We start from the raw sequence: 26,551 nt of genomic DNA on the forward strand, positions 1-26,551 counted from the left end.
TGAATTGAAAGGAAATTGGCTTCGCTATCGCTTACCACGTGAACTTCTTAATAAATGAAATTTAAAATTAACCTTCATCGGTAACATAACTTTTAAGTTTGTAAGATACATGTCTGAGCGACTGATGCATTATTATGAGTGCATCCATCCATACGGTTTTTTTTAGCGTGAAACTACAGATACAATTTAAGAACATTGTTTTTCTTTTTCTTCTTCTTGTTTTCTGGTTTTCATCTTAATCTTTGCCAATGTGAGATCGGCAACCAATGATCGATTAAATGCTAATAACTAAAATGAGTCCGAATCTTGCATATATCAAACGTACACTGGCATTTCATGGCATTTCTAATAAATATATTTTTCGAATAAAACGGCAAAGAATCTAAGTAAGATTTTCGTCCAAAAATATTTCCCTAACCCTTATAAACCGTAATAAACGTAGCTATACTTTAGTAGACATTTAGTAAATCAGTTTTAGTTTATTCCGTACTCTTGATAACAATATTTCTATTTAAAAGAAAATTATCGCATTCTCCATCCCCATCATTCTAAGCCTAATAAAGCACGAGAAGATGAAGACACAGAGGTTGTTCTCTATTTGCATCAGAAAAGTTCAGTTCGCTTTTGTAAGTAGCAGCACCAGTTTTTTTTTTATTTCACTTCTTATATGACGACTTATTCAAAGGATGTCCCCTTTTCGCGTAACACGGCAACGGACGGCAAAAAGTCAAGGAAGAAAAAGACATAGGTAAGCCACCGCAGGCTAGTGGTTTTGTGCACAATCAGTAAGTGTTATACCCTCACTACGACTACGATCAAAGTACACTCTACCGCATTGAAATTTGAAAACGCGTGCGTCATCTAAGCATTCACTCTGTGTCGTATAGCTTAGCCGTAGTGATATTGAGAGATTGTTAATGGTTACGGAATTGGGATCTCGTCACTCCGCAGCACAGCTTGTGATCCAGAGTTGGAAAATACGAAATCCAGAGAATTATAATCTCACTGAGATTTCGGAATATTTCAGCCAACCATTCGTAGAGGCCTATGATGAGGTGAAGGGTGAGGTAACTACTAAATTCACACTCGTTATGGCTGCTGCGTTATGACGTGTCCGCTATCACTAGGTCCATAAAATAAGATGTAGGTATAAGCGTCAATCGCATACGCAATAGGTCAATGAAATAATTGATGCAATATTCCCGCTGCGTTTTAAGAATGAACTTAAATTCCAAAAAAAAATTTTTTTTTACAATAAAATCGTTAAACCATTTGCATAGAAAACATGCGGTTCTTTTTTTATTTTAATTTATATTAAATTTTGATATTAACACGTAATAACAACGTCACATTGTTAATTGACTTAAAAAGGGCCAAGTTAGTTGAGCATACATAGATCAAGTTAAGCTCGAGCAATTCGGCAAACGTGCAATGTTATGGAAACCCGAAAATTTCGTATCAAGCTGCAAAAACCGCAACTATGTGTGAAGTCAATAGACTATAAGCCATCAACAGACTGAGAAAAAAGCAAAAAAAACAACAAAAATTTAAAGCCTTCCTTAAGCAACTCTAACCACCAACTCATAAAATTTAGATAAATTCAAAAAGTTATTGTATTGCATACATTTAGTTTATGAGATTTTGAATTCATATTTTATCAACTTAATAAAATTGACAATAATGGCAGACGTGCGCTTTTTCAGACTGGAAAGCGTTCGGGACCGGTAAAAGTCGCATTTCAAGTATCTCTTTTTCAACACAAAAAAAAAAAGAAGTTCATTGGTTTTTGAATAAATTTGTAAAATTTTTCGAAAATCTTTGTTAGGCATAAGTTAATATAGAAATTGTTTCCACTAACTATTATTTATTATGAACATAAAAAGTATTTCTTTTCTTCTTGCATTTATCAATGCTAGATAGATAGATAGATAGATAGATTAATGAAATTTTTTGACTCTTTGCTGGAAAATTATGTGCGAGTGCAAGCGAATTGAAAGGATTATTATAACCCATCAGATTTGAGTAAGGAAATAATTTTTCGATAAGATGTGCTAAACTAGCTAATTTTATGTAGACACTTCACCTCTGCAAACGATACGGACAGATAGATAGACGTTTATGTAGGCAACGCCATGTAAATTAAGCTTAAATGATTAAAGCAAGAAAGGATGTTGGTAAGCAGACAAATAGGTGAACAGATAGGTAAGCAAGCAGGCAAGCAAACAGGCAAGCGAGCAAGCAAGCAAGCAAGCAAGCAGATAGACAAGTTCGTATTGTTCAAAGTATGTGTAACTAACAAATGCTTTATATGTTTAATATAATGCTCATAATGACGATAACGATAATGATGATGATCTTGCCCACATCATAATAAACGTAGTTATTGCGCACCCAGCCTTTTATCTGTCCCTCTTTCCTCTCTATCGGTTTTACTTTGTCATACTTTACTAAAAACTCTATCAAAAATAAACTATAAAATGTTATTATATTGCTTTAATGTGAAACGTTGTTAAGAACATAAGGACCGAAGAGTGCATATTGAAGATAAATAACTGCAGCAACAGAATGCTGAAAAAGAAATAAAGTAAAAATTAAAAAGACACAAAGAAAGAGAGAGAGAGAGAGGTAGAGAAAGAGAAAGAACTCTTAAATTATCTGAGCAAAAAAAAAAAAAAACAAAAAAAAAAAAATGTAAAAGGAAAAAGGAAAAAAACAATATACAACATTTTTATTAATAACAATTTATGATCGTGTTTAGAAAATTACGGAAACACAAACGGAGAGGGAAAAAAAAAAACAAACAAGTGTTAGAAAACTATAACTATTTGTACAACAACTACCATTAACACACAACAGAGTGTAATAAAGTCTTGAAACAACCGCTAAGGCACCACCGCTCACTTACCGTCTAACATAAATTGTCATATGTTGACTTTACACCTGGCTAAAGGATCTCCACGATTTACAATGAGTTCGCTGTGTGTTGCAACCATTTATGTATGCGTGCGTATGTTGGCAATGATATTCCAAAAAAAAAAGGCAGCTTTAAAGTGCACCTGTGTGTGTTTGCATTACATATGTGCATTTGAAATCTATAACATGTTACGTTCACGCTATAGATCGCCGCTACTTTAAGCAGCCAACAATACACGGGTCAACAACAACAACAATAATAACAATAACAACAATTATTCCACTGATATTACAGATAGATGGTGACGGCCGGTTTCGTTTCGTTTATTATTTTCTTTTTTTCTCTTCTTTTTTGTTAGTAAAGTAATAAATTTGATAACAAATGCATTTTGACGCCATTTTCGTGCATCATACATATGTAGGTAGCCTTGCATGCGCTTATATCTTTCTTTCTTCTTCTTGGGTGTTATTATTATTATTATTATTATTATTATTATTATTATATGGAGAAGCGAGAATGTTTTTTTCTTTCAACTTTCGGCGACTCTGAGTGTTTCATCTTCTTATGGAAGGGTTTTTTTTTTTATTTTTTTTTTTATCTTTCTTGCTTGTCGGTTTGCGCAGAGCTGTCTACATAGGTTCGATATGTTTTCTCGGTGTCTCTGTGACATAACGACAAGCAATAGGCATTGGCTGGCACATCGCGCATTTATAAGGAAAAATGAATTTCCCCACAGTAATGTTAGTAAATTAAACGGTCATTAGTTTAGCCTTTTGTATGATTATTTGCCTCTTCTGGTACTTCGTTAATATTTATTGTAATTTTACGGACAAGTCTTTATGAGGCCATTATGATAATGAACGCTATTAAATAAAAAAAAGTTACAATTTTCGTATGACCTTTCAGTGACTTTGCTCTCAGGCGCTTGGCTTACGTAACATATCGTATATATGATCTTATGCTTTACGTTAGCTTGGGGAATAAACTTATTTTTCAACAATTTCCGAACATGTTTCGCGGATATCCGGTTAGCATCTGTGGACATGCGTCTAATGCACAATTTCAAGCTTGATCTATAGACATAAATAACGACTTGTACGGAAAGTGCCATAATTATGTTCCATATTTAAATCGGTGCACAATTTCAATCTAATCAACCACGCTGCTCATTCGAATGATGTTAGGAAAGTGCAAATGAAATGAACACGAATGGAGCTGAAACTGTTTGAAAGCATAATCAAGCTCGTCTTGAATAATTTTTAAACGGAATTGATTCTTTAAAGCGGTCAAGCGGTAAGCCATTCTACCTAATAGCGTCGTTAAATTGAATTCTTTCACGAAACAATTACATCACAAGGGCTTAAATCTCTTACAATTTTTCCAATCCTATCTATTAAGAGAGTAACATATGCAAGCAGCAATATATAAACTAAGAGACAGCCCTGTTGTGGGCGAAACATTAGAAATGACGCCAGAGCAATAGAATAAGACGAACAATAAGTCATCTTCAAGCGTTTCGTCATACTTTCAAGACTATGTCGGCTACTTTAATGCCAACAAGGCATGAAGACATCAATGTTTAGCCTCGCATAATCAATCACACTGCGTTAGTATTGATCTCCAGGTGAAAAATGAAAAGCCGGCAATATTCGTGTATCCCTTAAAATTATTTTCAATTATTTTCACTTTACGTTTTCACAAAGTAAATCATTGTTATGGTTATTTAAATGAGAGAGAAAGGGTTAGAGAGACCGTGAATTGTAATAGAGGTGAACGACCTGAATTTATGATAGACTTTAAAGTCTAAGGGAACATAAGCTGTGCGTTTGAAATTTAATTTTATTGTATTTTCAAAATACTTTTATATATCAATATATATATATATATATATATATATATATATATATATATATATATACAAAAATAAATATATGTATATATTCTATATAAAGTAACAGCGTCAAGCTGCACTAATGTCCTAATTGCGAATGCTTCTATTAATTTAATGTTTTTTCGCTTGTAAATATCAATAAATTTTGTTGATATATAAAAATTCACTTAAAATTAAATGGTTCATAAAATTCAATTTTCGATAACGAGTCGGTTAACAAAAGTCACATGATTGCGATTTTTTATTTTTAATGGTTTATTGAAATAAAAGCTGGCGCTAAGAGACAAACCGGTTAATTTTGTAAATAAAATCAAATATTTTATGAACTTTTTAAATATATATACACACATACACACACATATATATATATATTTATTTCAATACAAATTGTTAATGTTTTAAGTGAATGTCTGCTTACCTTTTTCTAAATAAAGCGCAAATTTCAATACATCTGCAAGAAGAGAAGGAAAGAGTGATAAATCAATAAAGCGTATGTGAAACGTACAAAAGATATAAATGCTTAAATTTACTTAATATATATAATTAATCAAACGATATCTGTCCATCCGTCCGTTTTTGCTTTTGCAGCTCTTTTAGCAGCAAAAGTGAAATAAATTCAAAAATGGGCATGGTTGACTCATTAAGCATATCCACAATAGCTTCGGATCTGATAATTGCTTAAAAAATATTAAATGACTGAAAAAAATTCTTATTAACAATTTTGCAAACTGTAGCGGGAAAGGTTTCCTGTCAAAACGGTAAACACAATTGCAAATCAAGTACGAATTTACTTTAGACTTGGTTCTATCCCCTACGTTTTAAGTAAAATTTGTTTAAAAAAGAAAAATAATAATAATAATAAAATAAAATAAATAATAATAATAAAAAATAAAAAAAAAAAAAAAAAGATGCATAAAATTTTTATTATTCCGAAATTTTAATAAATTAATTCAAGCAAGCATGAAAGAAGCGTAGCAAGAGCAACAAGGTTTGCAGCAGCAGCAGCAGCAGCAGCATAAAACATACTAATCATAAAAAACATATTAAGAAAAGTGCTATTTGTTAATAATTTATAATTTTATGATTATTTTATGATCTGTAATTTCATCATTTTTCTTTCTTGTTCTGTCTTTTATGTTTAGAAAAAATTGAAATTTTTGCTTCCTATGTTTTCTTTCGTAAATACACTTTTAAGTAAGATTTTTTAATGTTCACAATTTTTATATTTTATGATCGATCGTAAAATCAAAAATGTAGAAAGAAAAGGAAAAACGATCAAAAAGATGTTTTTATAGGATCATCAATCGAATTTTTTTTTTTTTTTTTTCTGTTTTTACTGCGCGTTAATAACGCTAACTGAAAATGGTATGTTAATTTCTTCATATCATTTCCCATCCATCGCCCAAGTCCTTAAGACGAGAGATCCGATTGCTTACATTGGATGCATCTCTTTCTTACCATACAATAGTTACAAAAGATATACATACGACTTGGATGATGATTAGCTGACGTGAAAAGCTCAAGGTAAAGTAATATCTTTTTCTTCTTCTTGCTTACCAAGACTAAGCTAAGCTTAGAATTATATGTACATTATTTCCTCTCTATTGCTGCAACGATCGAAATCATTTAAATAGAATGCGAATTTAACGTACGCACAACAACATATACAACAACAAATGAATTGAATGAATGAGAAATGCCTTTCGGTTTATCGTTTTGGCAATCGCGTGTATTGCCACGAAAAACTGGAACGATATTATATACGCTACTCTGAACGTCATCAGACGTCATCATTGACAACAACTCTTAAAATGTAGCAGTAGTGTGTATGTTATTGGTGGTCCTTTGACTGCACAAAATAAAATCGATATCGATATTGATTACCCTTAGAATGTGGTTAACGTTATCCGTGTCATTAGATTTACTATGATGGGGTATTTGAGATGCATCATAGACCGAATATAATAGTTTTCTCCTTTATTTATTTATTTTTTTTTTATTTATTTATTTTTTATTTTTATATTTTTTTTTTTTTTTTTTTTTTTTTTTTTTTTGATTGCCTTTATGTATGACACACGTGCGGTTGGAATTTTTTTATATGGTTTTTATTTTATTTTAGTTTTTAATCTATGAAAAGCTTAACCCAACTTAATCTGCTGACATAATTTTAATTAGTTTGAAATCTTTGAAACATATTTAAATATTTTAATGATTAGTCCTATAGAACTTTAGCGATTAAAATAATTTCGTTAAGTTAAAGGTTAGAAAAAACGCGAGGCATTCAAACTGTTTTGTTTTTTTTTGTTTTTTTTTTGTTTTTTGTCTTTTTTTGTTCCTCGCTTATGACTAAAACATTTAAAGCAAGTTATTGGCAACAAAGCTCGGCGATTACTTTTTTTATATTTGTGTCTTAGGGAGATATTAAACATACAAATGTTTTCGTTGATCTCCTTTTAACAAACCGCAAAATAATTTATTCGCTCGCGATTGAATTATGTATTCAAGTTTCTTTTATTTATTAATTAGGAAAACTGGGTATATGAACTTAAGAGTAGACTAATTTTTTCAGAATTGTCTCTGCCGTACTTACTTACTGTTGTATTTAACTAAATGCTGAAGACAAAGATTTCCGGCATCATTTTCAAGGAATTATGTTGCAATGCTTTCTTATAAGCTGTCGGGGCCATTGGTTGCCTCATTAATATGCAGAAATGATTAGTGTAACAGCTTTAATTATGTGTTAATTGATTACATAAAAAATTGTGTAAATAAATTTCGTTTAGAAGAAATGCCTTTGCTTAGCTTGTATAGCTAAGTGATGGTTCACTTTCCTGGTAACTAGTTTTTAGTTTATTCCTTTGACGTGCGATAGGTAAAGGATCGGATAATAAATTCTGGATATCGTTCCTAAATAAAATTTTCTTCGAATTAACTCGGATTTTATTTCCAAATCTTAACACGTCCAACCAGGATTATTCATTTAATTAAAATTCTACAAATCACCTTTGGATTACTACCACCGGGCCTACATTATCCAAGCAAACTACATTCATTGCTACATAAAACGTGTGGTTGTTTAATCGCATCTGTAATCATGTACTCTATGAATAATAATCAGCTTCGATTGCTAAGAGCCCGATGCAGATTACTCTAATGCGTAAATAACACTTTGTCGAAAAAAGCTATGAGAGATTTCTTGTCATTATATCCTACGCTGCTTGTGGTATAAGGACATATTAAGTTTGTGCGGAGGAAAGGAATTGAGCTAGAACCGCCTTTTATTGCACCGATTGATCTAAGGTTGTCTATCCATCTACATTCACACCGATATAAAGTTTGATACGCATTTTAGCGGAATACAAAGCGGTCCGCTCCAAAATTACAAGCTGAAATGTCCTCCTGTTTGTGACACCAACTGTAGCTTAATAATCATCTCACTGAATCGTTTTGTTAGGTTGGGCATTGATAATATGAAAATTTAACAACTGAAGCATACTCGAGAGTAAGTTTGATCAGGCTCTTGAATAATCTTGCCGTTATATAATGTTCGTCGAATTCGATCGTCCTTTAGTTAATGCTAAGAGATTTTACCCTTTACTGGTCTCTTGAAGGCAAGATCAATTGTTTGCACTCATTCAAGTGAGGATTTAGAGAATTTGATTGGAAATCTATTCAGCAGCTCGACAGCAAGTGTACACGTTACAACGGTTGCTTCCGTGTAGTTTTCAAATTATCGAAAGTGTTCTCTTATTTTTTTATACCCACCACTGTAAGCTGAAGTTACACTCATTTTGTTTTTTTTTTTTTTATCATGTAAAACCCAAAAGGAAGCTTCAGAGACCCTATAAAGTAGTTCTTGATCAGTGTGAAATTCTGAATTAATTTATTATAATTAGTTATGCCTGTGCGTCTGTGTGTTTATTGTTAGCATACTCTTGACCGCAAAAATGAAAATATCAATGACATTAGAAGTCTTTGCTTGCAGATTGCAATTAGTCGGAGCACAAGTCCACAGTGGAGCATAAACTGAACGCAACTCGGATTTTTTTTGGCAAAAATTTTCGGATTCTTGCTCGTTAGTCGGAAATTCTTAAAGTTATAAGGCTGAAATTTTCCTCATCTGCATTGCGAAACTCTCTACTCTTTAGGTTCAAAAATGGGGAAAATAGTTCTTGGCCATGAAAAGTTACAAGCGATTAAGTTTTTAGTTTTTTCACTTTTTTGAGGTTTTATGCTTAGTAATCATCACGCAAATAAGGCAGAATGCTTTTGTACATTCCTGAACTGAAGATGTATTATTTGCCTAAAGATGGGTTAATTCGGCTCCCGTCGAATATAACTTTTTTAGTTGTTTTTTTTTTTTTTTTTTTTTCAGACGAAAACTTAATTACATCACATTAATCAAAAATTATCGATTCACTTAACTTTTCTCGAATTCTCGACGTGATTTCAAGTTCACATTGAAATTTCATTAAGGGCAGTGTTAAGATGTGAATTAAAATTTGAAAGTTGAAATCTTAAAAGCGTAATGTGTAAGATAGAGAATAGTTTATGCCCGCCTATGTGTCTGCCCCTTACTCGCCGGCATTGATGGGCACCAGGGTGATGAGTCTGCTCTTTGCTATTCGGTGCGTCATTGAACCGAGTGGGGTTAAGCTTTCATGGCGAAAATTCACAAGAAATTTCTAGAGATATCCCCTGTGATGCATATCGACGATAACAAAGCTTCGAAATAATTTCGATTTTTAGATTAGTCCAATGTCTAGTGACTGGCAAATAATGACTTCACTTAACCTCAATCATTTTAACTATTAAAAAAAGTAAAGAAAAACTGTAATTAATTTTTTTAAACGGTATTAATAGGTTTCCTCTGTAAATTCATAACAAGAGAAAAAAAAGAAAAATCAATAACAACATATTTAATATTTAATTTACAAAATATCACTACAAAACTGTCAAAATTTTTTGACATTTACAAATTATTTTTGCTCATGAACATAAACATGATAAACAAACACAGATGGCGGAGATACACCGAAAAATAAAAAAAATTACGGCCCCCTTCTCCTCGCTCTCTCTCTTTCACCCTTTCGTTCTCTATATTCTTGTGTACAAGCAACAAATCACTTCTGTAAACAATTTCCACTAAAATTTAAAATAAAATAAAAAAAATATATCAAAAAAAAAAAATTGAAAAACATGTTCACTCTCCCGTTAAAGTGAAGGCAACATTCGTACCAGATTAACGTAGCGTTAATGTGTTGTGTGCGCGCGCCCGCAAAAGCCATGCAAAATTTTTAGTCACTTTGATATCGCTTGAAATAGAGTCTGCGTTAATTTGCGTCAACGGGCTAATAACGGCTCATATACGTTTTGATTTCAATTTTCTGGTGAAGAAATAAATAAATATTTTATGCGTACGTTTAATTTATTTGTTTGCATGTAAGTGCTGCGTGTATGCCAGCTTGCCTGTTTGCTTCCCGGCATGCACTCTGTCGCGTTTGCTGAGCACAAGCGTATTACATGCCACACTTTTTTTTTTTTTTTTTGCGCTGTAACAACTTAAATACAAATTTTTTAAGATTTTTGTTTTGCATTTATTTATTTATTTTTTCTTTTTTTTTAAGGAAAATTATACATGTGCGTGTACATGTTATGTTTATTATAAGAAAATTAAAAATATACTAAAAGCACAGCACCAAAAACAACGCCAACAAGTCAACTAAATCGAATCGACTTGTCAACCGAAATGTCATATTGTTCATGCTCTAACAAAACTCATTTCGCCTGCGTGCCTCTTTGTTTGCCTGTCCCTCGGTCCGTTTCTCTATGCGTTTATTTGTCTATGTGAAAATGCTTGTGCATGTTATGTTATTTAATGACATTTCAATAACAATATTTCCGTTGCATTTTCTATACATATATATTAATATGAAATATGTACATGGAAAACAGACAACAATAAAAACAACAACAAAAATGATACTACAACTAAAAAAACGAGAAAATAATTGCGAAAAAATTTGCTTCCTTCTCCTCTTTTGGCGGTTTTTTTTTTTTTTTTTTTTTTGGAAAATTTGCTCTAAAAAACGTTTTGTATAAATGTCATGTCGCTGATTGAACTCTACACTAAATTTAGTCAGCAAGTCAATGAATTACACAAAGGAAAAGATACAAATATGCCATAAATATGTCTGGGCCTTTTATGCATGTTTATGTGAAATAATAATATATTTGACATAATTTTTATTAAAATTTGAATTATTAGCTATGAAAACATTTATGAGCGTATTTATGGAAATGTTGCTTTCATAGCCTCCAACACCAAGTTTTTACGCTCATAGAGTATATGTATATAATGCACGTAAATATATGCATATGCATACACATACACTTCGTCGCTTGGTGGAAGAATGGTAGGATCGCTGGGGCACATCGAACCTAGGTAGATGGATGCACCGGCTGAAAGCAGATCTGGGACCGTGATTTAATGGACGCCATCGTGAAGTTGATTTCAACTAACACAATTAATAAGCGGTCATAGGCCTACGGCAAAGCAAGACACATTTTCTAGTTTCTACCCGAAATACCGAAACAAACGACAAAGACTACAGACGGAAATTGGACGAGTTCCTCTCCCCGACATTCTCACGACAAATATGCTGCACGATCTAGAAAAATGGAAAGCGTTAGCATGATTTGCCCCAAACATACAAGAAAAACATGGATATCAACGCAGGCTCATTGTGAATAAACGCCAACATTCCCTACGAAGGTCTGCATAAGCAGTCATGTCGCAGGGTGGGGACAGTAGTATAGGTGGTTTTCAGCGGGTTAAAGTCTTGGAATATAATATAAATAACAACGACACTTTTCCCGCAGACACCGCCGTAAGTAATGATACGCTTCCACTGCGCGGGAAGTGAACTAATGCGCCGGTAATTAATACGTTAGAGCTACTGAATGCCTGCAGAAAAATTGGGGATAGAATAATTCTTGGAACGGATTGATTCCCACACAGGACACGATTCAGAAGAGCACAACTTTTGTCCATTTTGAAGGTTATGTTGAAATATATTTTTGCACTTTAAGATCCAGATATACTTGCGTCCACAAAGGAATCGCAAAATCAGCATATAAGCCTTGCATATCAAGGAGGTACTTTGCTTGCTTCTATAGAAGACCAGTTGAAATGCTGCAGGATAAATGACAGATGGTCCATCTTAATGATGGCTAATAATCTATATATCCTCTAGTGTTTTAACGACAAGTTGTACGCCTTGGCTGACTCTAACATTTTATTTCGCAAAAGAGAGTACAATCTATTAGTCAGTACGGGCCAGTGTAATCAGGGAAATTGCCAAACATGAAGTTTGATAAGAATTGATAGTCTCTCCTGTACTATAGGTTAATGTATTAACATGAAAGAACGACAACAGACGAGTAGAACCAAATGGTGATCGTTTGCGATCTATTTTAAAGCAAATGTAATTTTCTTACTTATTCTTACTGTTAATATCCAATCATGAATGAACAGATCGAAAGGATAGAAATTTCCGTCGGCGGTTATACGAACACTCAAAATATTAAAAAAAAAAAAAAAAAAAAACTGAAAAAAAACCGACTTTTGTTTTATTGAAAGTTTATCAAAATCATTATTGACGATTAATTACATGATTGAAAGGACACCTGCTACCCATATGCGTCTAAAGAATAAAAGGCAAAAGCAAAAAAAAAAGAAAAAAAAAGATACTCTTGCCATAAAACGTCCAAATACCAATAGAAAAACATTAATTATAAATAATTTTATATAAATGTACAGGTATGTGTGGATATGTTGTTATGAAATGTGTGTGCGCGCCGACGTAATCGCTATAAATTGTTTAACTCTATTTCTTCATTTTTTATTTATTTATTTATTTTTTTGTTGTTGTTTTTTTTTTTTTTTTTTTTTTGTTTCATGTTTGTCGTAAGCAAAGCAAATAGCACTCAGCTGCTTTGCCGAAATTGAAATGCAACACATCATATATGATACACAAATCCGTACATACACAGAAAGTAATGACGAACGACTTTAATAACAAATACCAGCACCTGTCATCGGTGGCGCCAAAATTTAAGCCAGTAATACAACAACGAAATAATAAATTAAATAATTGTTATAAAGGAGAAAAAAAAGTGAAACGAAAGAAAACATAAAACCAAATGAATGAATTAAAATTGAGAAACTAAAAATAAAAATCAAAAATCGAAAACCAAAAACAAAAATCCACTAAAGCAATAAAAAAAAAACAACAAATTTTCAAATAATTCAAATACTGTTTATTCCATAACAACACCAACGATTAAACGGTCAAATCGATTGTGAACAACTTTGAGACAACCAACAAGGCCAACCGACCATTCATTTATTAATTTATTTATTTACACTCACATACATGCATATGCATGTTATATGAAAAGCTGTCATAATATGTGTTGTTGCTGAAATATTTGGAGGAGCCTTTTATGGCGTTTCTTGAACAAAATGTATGAAATCAAATAACTTATAGTTAAAGTTTGAAACGAGAATGAATGGATAGATAGATAGATAGATAGATCGCTGGTATAACTTGCTATGCAATGCTTAAGCTTGCCATTGCACAAACACTTGCCAATACTAAAATTTATAACTATAATATACTAAACGACTGGCCATTGCGCAATGGCGAGCGAAAGTTTACTTTCTGTCTGTCTATCTATCTATATATATATATATATATATATGCATATATATATATAAACGAATGGTAGACCAAAGCATGGTTAATCACAAAATTATACCTACCAATGGAGGCGCGAATCATACGAGTTTTATGCTTCTCTTATTATTATTATTATCATTATTATTATTATCGTTATTATTATTATGCTTGGAAATGCACCTTAAACACTCTTTAATGCGCATTATAGCCATTGCAATTAAAGGAGTTTTTGTAATGTGCTCACTAAACTACAATCAATCGTTCATACTTCCTTTGTAGGTATTGTTAAAATGAAAAAGAAAATTAAATCAAAAATTTTAAAATTTACTTATCACATTTTACATAAGTTTCTTATGACTTAAACTTAAGATATATTTGCAATCCATCACTCGCCGTCACTCTTCTACTATTTCGAAGATTGAAAATTCGAAAGGAATGAATATAATCAAAATATTTCGATAACCGAAATCAAAACTCGTTTCTGAAACTAATTCTGATTGACGCCTGAGATGCCATTTACTTCGCATAACATATCGATTAATACGATGTCAACTCTAAGAAGAAATTTATATTATTTTTCGAAACTCCATCAAATGTTGACGTCATTTCGATCTTTACGTTACGAGTTACAATGCTTTCAGTGATGCCAATCCCCAATTATTTTCAATAGAAGTGCCAAATTCGCCTTTTATGTTTGACTTAAACATCACCTTTTGTTCCGGAAACACGACTCATTCTCGTCAATGATATTAAACGTATTATGGCCTCTTTTTGCGCTGCTGGTATGCCGGATATAAAAAAGGATCGTACCAAAAGAGTTGGTTGGTCATACCGCAAAACAGTCAAACCATTCTGAAAATTATTGTCGACAAACCAAAAGTAAAATTGCTAGAGGTAGCTGATATCGCTCAAGATAACGAAGAGCGATGTATTCACTATAATAAATGAAAATTTGACAAAGCTAGTCCTTAAGTGAATACTGTGCCTGCTAGTCGCAACTCGAAGAAATGTGCCCTATTCATGCGACACAATGACGATCAGAAAGACGTAAGAAAGACGGAATAGCCGCAGTGGAGCGCTTATTATAGCTGCGGCCAGAGTGAACTATGCCGTACTATGATTCAACCCGCGAACACTGGCTGGGTAGTCACGATTCTCACTTACTCCTCTAATCATACGGACTATTGCTATACGTGCTACGGTAAAGTTGCATGACTCGAAATTAGAATCGGGGAATGCATCGATTAAATAATGAGGTCATTTCGGAAATTGAGGCGCATTTTAATGATCTTGACAAATGGTTCAGTAGCGTAAAACTGGACACTGAGAAAGGCGTTGCCAAATGGCATCGAATTCTGTCAGCTCAAAATGAGTTTTGCCGATCGGCATAACCCAACACAACATGAATTCATCAAAGAATGATTTTTTTCTCTTCTCTTTTAAAATTTATAATAAAAAACTAAACGCCAATAGATGTCAATATGAATTTTGTTTTATTCTATATATTGGCTCATGCCTGGCTGAGGTGTGGGATTCAGCTCTTTTTGTGAATTTTCTGTCAGTGCTTTAGCTAACTGGCAATGCCTTTAGGCGGGGTCTCGTACCAACTGCAAAGTATGCCCTTTCTCATATATTCGCACCTGATGGCTAAGCTTCTTCAATAATAAGAAGATATCAAATTGATGTCCTCTTCTTTGAGAATAATGCTAATGGTTTTGAAAGATATGTTCATGTATGTAATGTTTGTATGCTTGTATTTTTACCTTTGATTCATCGCAGACGTTACGTAATGCTTTTAGAAACTTTGCTTGTAAGCCGAACGTTGAAACAAACGTTTTTTCAAATTTCGTTTGCCTTCGGACACTTGAAGAGGGAAATTTTAAACCTATGAGATGATAGATTGCCCCTACGTATCGAACGGTAATTCAGTGTAGCGCTACCTAATTGCAGAAAAGTGATTTATTTTTATTTAAATGATAAATTCCGGGTACTGTATTATACACATAATGTACGAGTAAGTCAACATAAATTACATAGATTAGACGATGGTTGCTTAAGATAAAATACGTACGAAACCGGCAACACTTATGGCTTTCTTTTCATCAATCCATGCATATACTTATGCTTATGCTATTGCAGAATTTTCGTTCAACTCTTCGCTACATATATAGAAAGACGCAGAAAAACATATCTGAACAAATAACTTATGCTAAACGAAGTATTATTATAACTGCGTTATGAATATAGAATTTATATATTATGTACATTTTAAGTTTGCAGTTACTCAGGCAACAAACTAAAGGAAAAACATCTCGAGACATAGAATCAATGAAGGTGTTGTGAACAGGTTGTGGGTTTGCTTGTAACAGGAATAACAAGAGTCGTTGGTTTAGCATTAAATAGCAAGCGGCTGTTGTCTTTAGATGTCTATCACTACCATTAACAACAGACTTATAGTTAGAATATACCAACATGCAATAATAATAACAACAACAACGGATGCGTCTATCAGCGTTAAACGAAATAAAAAGTTGGGATTTTCCTGTAAAGTGTGTTCATCCGACACAATGTCATATTTTGTAAATTTATTATTAATATTCACCGTACATCTGTTCGCCTGGATGAATATAAAAACTCTGGTGCTGATCGTGTGTTTTCTTTAAAAAATACAAAAACTATACACATAATAATAATGATAATAATAATAATAATAATAATAATAAATAAAAGTAAATAAAAAAGAAGGCGGCTCGTCTCTTTGAAGAATGACTGACCCAAAATTTTCTATATTAAAAAAACGCGCATTCCGACTTGACTATTGTTAAGACGGCGCAACACCGCAACACTACAATTTTGTTTTCATTTCAAGCCGTCTATTCAAGTCATGAAAATAATTTGAGAAAATATTTTCTCGAATTCCAACTCACGACTAGCATAGTAAGAGCTTTCCCAATAAATAGGTTAACTTCATCTTCTTCTTATGTATGGCTATGCAACATATCAGGTACATATAGAGATTGCATTATGTAACTGTCTAATATACTTCTCGCCGATATTGCAGCCCTACTCGCAAGACTGCACCATACATAAGCTGCTTCGACACGTAAGAAGCGCTAAACAGTAATCAACTTGGCAAAGAAAAGTTCGAAAATTATTAGAAGAAAAGAGAAAAAAAAAAACGTATATATAAACGCAGGGACGCTGCGTTCAACTCGTAACACTTTTCTTAACGTTATCCAATTCCTTCGATATTCTCTTTATATTCTCTTAATAGTATTAAGCTCCTTATAAATACTTTCTAATTTCTCGATTTTGACTAACAATTTTTAGAATAATTGTTTTTGCTTTTTGCAAACTTGAAAAAGGAAACTGATCTGACGGCTAAATCTGTTGCCAGTTATATAATATATAAGGTAACATCTAATTAGGGCACAGTTTTCATATTGTAGCGTGTTCTGAAATGCCTACCATATTTCGCTACCTAACACACTTTCAATCGATGGCCATTAAATACCATTTAATGGGTGTTCTTTGCCATTGTCGTCCGGGATCATCTCATGCGGTTGAACGCTGCAATGTTTGTTTTGACAGTTTGTAATTGAAGCATGAATATAGACAAACGAGATTTATTCATTAAAAGTAAATATGCGGAGCATACACGAATTAAGTTAAGCTAACATTATTTGAGTTTCTTAAAGTGGGTAATAATGGTCCTATATAGGCCGCCTTGATATTTTTGTGCTTGATCCAATACACGTCAATATTTCGAGAAATATATCCGAAAAGCAGCTAAAACGATAGATTTGATAGTTAGCAAACCTATTCATAGAGCGAAGGGTCGCACATGAGGAACGGATACTAAAGAAATTTATGCGAATCAATAAAATATGTATTTTAAGCAAAGTCCAAACAATAGTTTGCCCTCTTGTTTCGCTGATGGACATGGAAGCTAATGTCCTACGGCAGCCACATCAATTTGTTGCCTGACACGTCTCGTAACCAGGTCTCGTGAAACTGTTTGTATCAAAATTAACGTAATGACGCGTGCAGCCGAAAATTTAAAATAATTTTGCGATATTAACTTTGAAAGGTGGATGGATCATCCAAGAGTAGCTAGCTATAAATCCAAGAGAGCTATAAATCGCTTTACCTATCTTATATATTTTATATAAAAAATAAAATCTATATATTTGCTTATAATATTCGTGACTTATCGGATGAGTGAGGAGTTTAGATGAATATGAGCTTAGCTCTTAAATGCGCGTACATGGATGCATGAAGGTATTTATTTAGCGAGCATTCTTTTGTTTGTATGTATGGATGCCTATGCGCTTTCAATTTTTATACACAAATAAAACAAGATTAACCCACGCCTTTAGACAAAAGATAAATGACACCTTCAAAATGGACCCATGATTAGCTAAAGCTAATGCGCATGACAAGCAGACAAAATACTTTTCTATAAGTATTTTGTATGATTTTGTTGTTAGTTTTTTTTTTCTTTCTATATATAAGTACTAGACAAAGTTGCCATCAAACAAAATAATTTAAAGCACTAAATCAAAGTAAGTACAACAGTGACGACTAAAGTTACTTTGTAAAAAAAACAAAAAAAAAAAAAAACAAAAATAAAAAAATAGGAAGAAAACAACAAAAATCTGTTAGACCGAGTAGTAAGCAACAAAGTCTTAAACTGGAGTGTGTTGGTTTTCTTACTATATCTGAATCTATATACGGATATAGGTATGTGTGCGTGTGTACTTTTTGTTTTTGTTTTTTGTAACCAAACGGCGACATTTGCTGTCTGATGTTTAAAGAACTAAACTAAACACGCGAAACGGCGGAGGTTTTAAAAACAAACGTCAATAACAACAAACTAGAAACACACACACACACACACACACATATATATATATATATATATATATATATATATATCTATAAGTATATGAGCTCGGCACAGCAGAGCAAAAAAGAACACATAATGCAACACAACACAAAACAACAATAGCTAACAAACTACAACAAAATTGAAGAAAATTACACTAAATTGGCTTCAATTATTGTATTAATTTGGGTTCTGTGTTGCTTTCCGGCTTATCCCTGTTTTTCTAAAAAAAGCACACAGTCACACACATACACACACACATATATATATATATATATACATATATATATATACATATATATATAAATACAAGCAAGTACACACGTTCGATAGAAGTCTTCAGTTTAAGAATTTTCTATAAAAACATATATATATATATATATATATATATATATATATATATATATATATAAATATATAAATATACATGCACTTATACTAGGACAGCGGTTTTATTTTTCGTACCACACTAAAGGGGTCTAGTAAACGAAAAAAAACAAAACCAACGAATGCATAACAAGAAGAAAAAAACTTCTTGTTGAGTACACATATTGGTAACAAATGTTGACGAATTATCGGGTACCTTCAGTTACGTTATCTACCAATGCATAAAAAAGTAAAACCAATAATAGATATGTATACACGAATGTAAGCGAGTAACTATGTAACTGGGTATGGTTTCATAGACAATGTTAGCATATTTGCCTATACAGTTTATGCGCATGTATGTATGTATTGGTATCTTCAGGTTGAAGGAACAAAACCTTTCAATATGCAAGCATGAATGAATGAATGAATATATAGTATGAACTTATTTTCATTTATTTGTTTTTTTTTTTTTTCGAACATACAAATTTATCTGTTGTCTAGCCTGAGTTGTTGTATAAATGTGTACAAATATAACATGACGCATATATGTATGTAATTGCATGCAAAGATATATTAAATTTGTTTTGTAACGTCTGATAATCAGTCAGTCATTCAATAAGCCATAAAAAGCCAAGCAAGTAAAATCCCGTTAACTAAGGCTATAAACTATATATACAGTATATGCATATGAACCCAGCATTTTACAAAATAGAAAAATAATGTTACAGTCAACTATCAGATACTCTATACCACTTCATCTGATACAATTCTTCAATTATTTTCAGGATAAGCTACCAATACATTATAACTTGTTTCCATTCTTTCATAGGTGTCCATTATGAAAGTGGATCTGAACGCAAGTGGACATTGTCTAAATCTAACAAAACTAATATTATTCTCGAAGATCGTATCTCTTTGTTCCCCACAAAGTACTAAAAATTAGATTTTGTTGCAATGCGAACGCTTACTTTCACAGGTAGCCTTACATTAGCTAGGACGCGACAAACGGTCGAATGTGTTATCTGAATATGGTACACCTAATTCCTATATTGAATTACTGTTGGGAAAAAATTCCCATTATAAGTATTAAATAACAGACCATCTTTTAATACAAAGGCTTACTTTTCGTCAGGGCTTTTATACGGAGTTATGTACAAAAAATAGCCTCACTTGATGCTAACTTTGGTACAATTGATGTTTGTGTCAAACCTTTATTATGGACCAATTCTCAAAATTAGATCATCTTGCCTTACCCGTTTATATAAAACGGATTCGAAAACACCGGCTCGTCCAAGACAAAATTTTACATGTATTTACTGTGCGAAATGTCACCTTTCCAACGAGCATAAATCTGAAATTGTTTGATCGATACTTTACGAGAAATCTATCAGTGCAGCCATCTACCGAAAAAATAATGGATTTCTTTTTCCCCAAACTAGTATATATTATGTAGCGATTTTTGCCGCAAAATCTTAAAAAATTAAGATCGAATGGTCGAGAAGATGATCCGAACTAATCCATTTTTAATAGGGTTAGAGATTCGTCTAACACAAGTTAGTCTATGATCTTGCGCGAAAGTATATGAAAAGTTTCGACTTGTATGTTAACTAAACGTGACATGGACAGACATTAGACGCACAGATGCGCTTAAGTGGATTGAGAAAATGATTCTGAATTAATAGCTACAATAAAAAGTTGATATGTGATGTAAGCCTTTCTACGTTTTGCATACATCCGCACTAGCTTCATATACCCTATATAAAAAGAGTAAATGTAGGATACGAAAAAAAAAAATAAAAAATTGTATATAGAAGTTGGAAATACAAAGGGAGCTCTGTGGAAGCTATTTAGATTTTTAAAGTCTTACCTACTAAGAAGAAACGTTTGAATTTGCTTATTAAAGCATTAAGTAAGTAAGTAATTAAAAAGATTGTAAGCTTCTCACCCATTTACTTAGTTCTTACTGTTCAAGATAAAAATTAATCGCCGCATCTCTACAATCATTTTTAAATTAATTACTATTTTATATTAACGCACTTTACTCACGCACTTCAATAAGTTCATATCTCCCACTTCAGTGTTAAAGTAAAAAATTTCGGGTTAAAGAGGTTTAACTATATCCCTGTGTTTATCATAGGCAATTTATGTATCTTTTCGTGATAAGTGCGTATACAAGCTCAGTGACAACAACATCAACAACAACTAATTCAATGCAATGGTAACGTTAAAGAAAGTGTACATATTCACTGTCTAAACTCTGGCAATTTCAAGTTGTAAGTATCAAGCTGTAAATGCAACATTTTCGTTGGAAGAGCTTTCTTAAAACTAAAACAAGTTGCGCATATGTCACGTCGATTCTCTTGGGATATTTCCATTTTCAATCGGAAGATAAAAGAACTTTGCGACTATTTCGCATCACACTGTAAACACATTTTTCTTACATTTCGGAACATTTTGATCGTCAGCCTTCTAGTTTGACTGACCGAAGCGATTCTCATGGGTCACGCTCTTCAGCAAGTCATCTCTAGGCTATTAAGTGAATTCTGCAGGGAACGGTACAGGTACAAATAGTACTCGGACGGGAGGAAATGCGAACTGTACGGTAGATGCATCCAAACTTCTAAACCAAGCTTTCTCAATTTGTACCGATTAAGAATGTGGTATCCGCTGCATTCTCATTATAGACGACATATACTACAACGAATAGCAATTTTGTGATTTAAGGATTCTAAATTTCAATTGATTAACGCAAGTGAAGTGAAGCAATTTTATAACATAGAAGAGCGAAAACATAAAAAATACTTAATATACGTTCTGGTTGTTCCATCCATCCACAGCAGTTCAACACATAGTTTTTTGCTTTTAGACCGAACCCTCCTAAAGGATACTCTTTTCATTTTTATGGTGGCCGATTTTAGGGTAACATTCTAAGAACTCTCTGGTCACTTATACATACCGTTCATACAAAATATTTATATAATCAGCAACAACCAGTCCAATAAATGTTGCCTCTCATTCGCCTCTACTTGATAATTTAAAGATGAAAGTGAAGTGAACTTTCGCATGCGAAATATGCGTGTGTTGTTGCTATTTTAGTAATTTCCAAATGAATCGAAAAGAATATTATCAAGTGACCAAAATCTAAGCAAATTGGTTCCAAGAGATCCCTATTACCTTCGATAATACAATAATTTTAGCATCTACTTGGAAATCCTAAAAATCTTCACGATTTCTTATTCATAGCAGGGTATCATAATCGCTACATAGGGCATATGCAATACTGTACATATACTATAAGTGGTCATTAAAAGTTTGAACTGAACTGTATTGTAAAACTCCGTTCAATCATTTCCTGCACAGTGTTCTCTTCTATCCAGATTTCAATAGTGATACACGATTGCCTTTCACTCACTGTTTGCAATACTTCCGTCATTGCGTCATATTATCTAAAAGCTCTAAGCAATTACTATATGAAGTGCTAAAGTATGTTTTCGTTCAGTTAGCTTAGAAGCGTGTGCCTTAAGCGTTTTGTTCGTTCGTCGATTTGTTTGGCTGTGTTTGTCTGTGTATCTTTTTACATAAATCGCGGTAAGTAATTATGTGCTTGGTGCACACTGCGATCTCATCTGGCCGTCCGTTCTATAGCGACGGAGACATTTCAAATGCGCGTCCAACTTACCTCCATCACGAGGTGAAGATATATCCAGAGATGTGGGCAGTCTTCCTGCATTCTCTTGCAATCGAGTGAAATATGCTGACTGATAGGAAAATTTCTCAAGACTTTCTAATAACATAAGACTTTTAATAAGAAAATTTTTTATAAAATATTAAAAATATTTTTTTACTTCCTTAGGGAGTCTGTCACAACGTTGCGTCTCATTGCGGCCGGATATTTGAAACACTAAACCTAAATGTTGTAAATATATCATCAAATTCCTATTGTAAGATGAAGAACTGATTGTTTCCATTTCTACCCAGACCGGGATAAGGATGGACTTATAGTCGATGACAAGGTCCATTGCGTTCGAGCACTTGTCATAGTGGAGTACTGTCAAGAGGAATATAACAAAGTTCATGGAACATATTTTTCATCCCACACAAGGATTATCCATCTTTGCAATATTACTGTCCTTGGAAGACTCATGGGAATAATAAATTGCTGATCACAATCACTCAATTTTTCGAATACACCTTGAAGATGCAAGATGCATCCAACAAATCCTCTCACCGGAACAACACTGTCCCTATGTTATTTAAAACATACTCGTTAGAAAGCTGAGTAATCGAAATCTTCACTACCGTGACCTATAAGCATTTACAAGAAAATCAGTTGCAATGGACGAAACGTTTTAATACACTTCTAATATATGATGATATGAGATGCTCTCCTAATGAAAATTTTAAAGCTGGGACAAAATAGCACATAAGTAGGACGCTATTCCTCTTTCATGCTTTATGCTCTGTTCAATGCAAAGTTTCAAACCTTATATCCAGGCTGACCTCCTAGAACATCTTTGTTCAACTCTTTGTGCGTTGCTCTGTCGAAATTTAGACATAGATCTGAAACGTGCCTCGCATACTTACACCACAGCTCGTAAATAAAAATGCATTTTATATTTGCCTACAAATCGGCCCAAAACATCTAAATACGTTCGACATGCTTGGCAACAACAACATTAATTTCTTTTGTGCGGAACAGTCGTAAGGCAGTTCTAGTACTTTTCACTTTATGGCTATATGCGTCGCGTTATAAATGATTTTATGTTAAAATGTTATCTTAAGGCCAAGTTCTCAAACACGATTGCCGAACAACCGAATGTTGTCTACACTCACTCAATTGTGGCTCAGGCTCATGCCTACTATTTGTTATAGAGTACTTATCGCCAATCTTTTCTTTTCTAATTAAACGATGAACAGTAACCCTTGATAGCATATCATTTCGCAGCAATTATCTTCTTCTTGTTCTTTGAATAGAATCTTTTCTATTAACGCTTAACATATTTCATTATAAATTTGCCATGTTTACACTTGGCAAGCGGCAAGTATGAATAAGCTGACTGCGTTTTCATCGAAAGGTGCTTATCAAACAAAAGTGTAAGCGTTTCCGAAAAATAAATTTGTTTTCCTTGTGACGAGATAACGACGCACAATTTCGTATAAATAATTCAATCTAATATAGTGTAGTGTAGCGAAAATCGGCTGATTAATCGAATATATTTTATAATGAATAGCAACAACAAATTGTAATCGAATGTAACGTTTCAGTAAACGAAACTATCCATAAGAAAATGATGCAATTGACTCGACTACTATGGGGAAAAACAGTTGCATAGAACAACATATAACAAAGTATTAAAAATTGGGTTTTCACAGTAAAGTTATATTTGCCATAGCCGACCAGATACCATTATCGTTGTTTTCACATCACATATTCCTTCTTGCGCGTTCTGCTTGCTTCCTTATCCTCCAATAGATGACTTATTACCTATCCTCTGCCCAGTAACTTATCGCCAATCACTGGCCTGAATAGCGATTTTTGTGACTACGTTATATATGCAAGAAACGGCTCGTGTTTTGATTCGATCTCATACATATGGTAGCCAGCGATGGAAAATGCTTCCAATAATGAATTTTACGCAGTAAAGGGATTTAAATATATCGCATAGAACTCCTTTAAAATGCATATAAAGACAACTGGAGCTCATGTTTTGAAGCAACCATTGCGTCAATCGGTTAAGTAAGCTGCGAAGTATATCCACAGAAATTGTGAAGGTTAGCTGGCACAAAGCCTACGCAACGTGTTTACATGTCGTAGAACAATTCAAAATGAATTCCGGGAACTCCATCTGAGCTAGCGCTTGCAGTAAAAAGTTAGGGTCCTCCATGTGGATGTGTGGTGTGAAATATTTGCGATCTCTTCAAAGTTGTGAAAAGTGTGAAAAGTGTTTTATAACATTTCGCTGTAAAAGTCGATTATAAGGGGAAATCGTACTATTTGCGAAGGAAATGCAACATGAATTAATGTTTATATTATTGCAATATTAGATGAGTCGAACCCATCATTGCAGAATGGAAGGCAGACAGCTAGGTGATCAGTTCCGACATAAATTATTGCCCCATCACTGGGTCGGTCACAAAACTTCGTCACAAATGCTTTAAACCTTCGCAAACGGTATTAAGAGACGCGGGGCAGTTAAAAAAATGTCCTCTAATTCCGGTAAATACATGATAGCGTTAGCAATAAGAGATGCTTTCAAGTCGTCTGAATCAATTTCCAACGAACTTGGCAATGTTGATTGTATCATCCCAAACTGTTCTTCGACGGGCATTAGGAAAACAAACTTCGCTTCAGCCCATAAAAATTGGCGTAGACCGTAAGGCGAAGAAAGATGGAGAAAGGCGCTTTGGAAGGACGAAACAAACATACATTATTTTGGGAATAATGCATCAAGAAATATACATCAGTCAAAACGAAAAGAATTCCACGTTAGACTTACTAACAAAATGGGCAAGCATGACGGATAAGAAATCTCATTCTATGATATTATCCTTCTTGCGAGGTATCGGTCCGATATGGATAGCTTTACATAGGAAACCTTCTCGCAATGCCGCCCTATGTCGCAGAAAATATGCGACTGATGTTGAAATTTCAACAGGATAATGATCCGTAATATGCCTTCAATTTGGTGTAAGCATGGTTCCGGAAGCATAAATTGGATGTCATTAAATTGTTAAGTCACTCTCCCGACATCAATCCTACTGAGTATGTTTGGCAAGGACTAAAGTGTCATGTTCCCAGTAACAATAAAAAATAATAGTGGAAAAATTTGTTGATTATCGAAGCATATCCCTATATCGAAGTATATCCCTATCCACGCCCACAAAAATTGAAGCTTTCCTCAAAAACGAGCTGAAATGCATTGCTTTAGAAACCATACTTGACGTATGCATATAACTTTTCTCATAATATTTTCTAAAATATTTTTTAAACAAATTCTATAAATCATTAGTTTTACGCATTATCCATAGAGCCTAAGTGGCCGAGCAAGCAAAGTATCTCGACTAACAACTCATGGGCGGATGAGTTCAAATTTCAAGTGCGGTAGAGTGAGTTTTCAATAAAAGCCGATAGCCTTTCCAGTCTAATGATAATGATTTAAGACTTTAGTTTTTAGAATTTATTTCTCTCGCTAAATTAATTATAATAATAATAATAATAATAATAATAATAGTTTTGTGATATTCTAAAATATGTGACGTAATTGGGATTAATAATGAATTTATTTCCATTTATATGGCAGAGATGATTTGTTTTGGTCATTGATTAAAATCCTTGAGCTATTTGCCGAAGAAGAAGAAGAAGAAGAGGAAGGCGATGAAACGGTAAGGTTAGAGTAAACTTCAATCAAATCAATTGATTCAACTTCAATCAAATTAATTAATTAATCGATATAAAAATGTAATATGAATTAAATCTATAAATATAAAAACTTACCATAATTTAAGTATTAACAGAAATTAAGCACAAAAAAATTGAAAAGAACTCGCAGAAAAACATTCTTTGCTTCTCAATCGCCCGATACGTAGAGTAATAAAGCTAAAGCATTGAAAACATCCAACAACTGTCAATTTTCATTAAAGATATATTATAAATGTTAGTTTTGCTTTTTATATATGCACAAACACAAACACAAACACAAACACAAACACACACACACACACACACACACACACACACACACATA

At 33.1% G+C, this 26,551-nt stretch overlaps 1 long non-coding RNA gene across 1 annotated transcript in view; it reads right to left on the reverse strand.

Annotated features, from left to right (window-relative positions):
• The window catches only part of LOC119631859, a 113,281-nt gene that overhangs the window by 37,627 nt on the left and 49,103 nt on the right, over positions 1 to 26,551 (reverse strand). Inside the window, exon 3 of the long non-coding RNA XR_005246720.1 lies at positions 5,224 to 5,256. This is a non-coding gene — a long non-coding RNA (uncharacterized LOC119631859). The remainder of the gene's footprint in view (positions 1 to 5,223; positions 5,257 to 26,551) is intronic.

The sequence above is a fragment of the Glossina fuscipes genome, unplaced genomic scaffold (genome assembly GCF_014805625.2).
Source record: "Glossina fuscipes isolate IAEA_lab_2018 unplaced genomic scaffold, Yale_Gfus_2 1, whole genome shotgun sequence".
Taxonomy (NCBI): domain Eukaryota; kingdom Metazoa; phylum Arthropoda; class Insecta; order Diptera; family Glossinidae; genus Glossina; species Glossina fuscipes.